The 2500-nt window shown below is 29.6% G+C and overlaps 1 protein-coding gene across 1 annotated transcript in view; it reads right to left on the minus strand.

Annotated features, from left to right (window-relative positions):
• The window catches only part of LOC123516917 (flotillin-1-like), a 24639-nt gene that overhangs the window by 16707 nt on the left and 5432 nt on the right, over nt 1-2500 (minus strand). The gene's annotated exons all lie outside the window — the stretch shown is intronic.

Consider the following 2500-nt stretch of genomic DNA (forward strand, 5'->3'; position numbering starts at 1 on the left):
ATGCGGGGTCCTTTGGGACCCTGGCTGGGTTATATTTTACCGGTAGATTAAGGGATTATTTTTTTTACCAACAAAGAAAACTTCTAAATTATTCCCCATGTTTAATTTCTTTTTGCATAAAATGTGTAGTCGCCAGTATTTTCCGTGAAAGAAGAGAGAAACGAAACCTAAGTGACAAGTGGGTCAACAACAATAAGGATGGAATACAGTGTGATAACTGTGAGTTTTGGTACTGTACGTATACTGCAAGAAATGTGAAAACATGAGTGATGAAACATATATAGTGCTGAGGGATGAGAAGAAAAGAGATATGCAGAGAAAGTGTGGCAGAGGAAATACTTAGATACTGGAATGGAATATACATACATAGGAAAGACGAGTGACAGGAGGCCTTGCGACCTATGACGGGATCAATCGTTCACTATACTACATCTATAATAAGCTATGTACTTAGAAGGAGGCAAGGATAGAACAGGAGAAACTCCAACCACCACTTCCTCCGGCGTTACCTGGCAAGAAATAATAGGAAAAGTTCACCCCGATTGCTGAAGAGGAATAATCGGGGAAATTTATATTGGAAAGATGGGAAAAAGAAGAGATCTACATAGTGTAACTACTAATATCGCTAATATATATATATATATATATATATATATATATATATATATATATATATATATATATATATATATATATATATCGGAAACCATTTTCTTTACAAAACTTATCTAATTTACTTTTTAACGTAGCTACCGTGTTAACTTGGACGACGGACGCTGGCAGCTTGTTCCAACATTCAATTACTCTTACGTTAAAAAATTTCTTCACAAATCAATATTAAATTAGTACTTTAAGCTTCAAGCCGTTATTTCTTGTTACCGACCGCGAAAGCTAAAAAAAAATTTCGTAATCTATCTTATCTATATTCTTAAGTATTTTCAACGTTTCAATGAGATCATCTCGGATGCGACGATCGCCAAGGGAAAACATATCTAATCTTTTGAGACGTTCTTCATAAGACAGACCACGCATTCCTGGGATTAATTTGGTTGCTCATCTTTGCACGTTCTCCAATTTCTTTGTCTTTCTGATAGTATGGAAACCAGAACTGAACCGTGTATTCCAAATGCGATCTCACTAATGACGTCTATAAACGCGTTATGACTTCAGGTATTTTATAATCAAAATTAAGGGCAAAAAATCCCAAGACAGTGCTTGCTTTACGATTCTCAGCTGAACACTGCTTTGCAGATTTCAGGTCATTTGTTACTAATACCCCCAGGTCCATCTCTCCAGTAACTTTGATCAAGTTTTGTCCATGTAATTTATAATTGTATTTTACATTGTTTTGACCGATGTGCATTACTTTGCATTTACCTCCATTAAAATTTAAAACCCATTTGTCGCTCCAGTTACTAAGGTTACCTAAATCCCCCTGGATGACATCACAGTCGTCTCTTGTGATTATTTTACCACCTAGTTTAGTGTCGTCGGCGAATTTGGATATTCTTGATACAATGCCAAAGTCTAAGTCATTTATATACATGAAAATAAAAATAATACATAAAAAAAATAAATGAATAACGGACCCAAAACTGAATCCTGGGGCACACCACTCGTAACATGAAGCCAGCCGGAAGCTTCTCCATTTGTAACTACTCGTTGTTTTCTATTTGTTAGCCAACTTTCAATCCAACCACACAACTGCTCTCCCATTCCGTGAACTTTCAGTTTAATTATTAAGAGACGTTTGTGTGATACGGTATCAAACGCTTTCCTGAAGTATAGATATAAATTTTGTCAGAAAACAAGAGGCATGATAATAAAATATATAGAGTATGGAATGCGTAAAGGAAAGGAGAGTATGATATAGAATATAATGTTGCAATAAGAAATATAGATAAAAAAAAAAAAAAAAAGAGAAATAGAAACAAGACAGATTGAAGGAATAGAGGAGGAAGTGGAGGTGAGAGAACACAGAGTCATGGAAATGGCAGCGAAAAATTACTGGAGGAATTTCAAACGTAAACGAAGAAGTAATTAATAAGGTGAGAGTAATCAAAAGCCTAAATATAATTCAAATAAAAGAGGCAGCAGTGTGTGTGTGTTTGTATATATATATATATATATATATATATATATATATATATATATATATATATATATATATATATATATATATATATATATATATATATATATATATATATATATATATATATATATATATATATATATATATATATATATATATATATATATATATATTATATATATATATATATATATATATATATATATATATATATATATATATATATATATATATATATATATATATATATATATATATATATATATATATATATATATATATATATATATATATATATATATATATATATATATATATATATATATATATATATATATATATATATATATATATATATATATATATATATATATATATATATATATATATATATATATATATATA

Source organism: Portunus trituberculatus, chromosome 41 (genome assembly GCF_017591435.1).
Source record: "Portunus trituberculatus isolate SZX2019 chromosome 41, ASM1759143v1, whole genome shotgun sequence".
Taxonomy (NCBI): Eukaryota; Metazoa; Arthropoda; class Malacostraca; order Decapoda; family Portunidae; genus Portunus; species Portunus trituberculatus.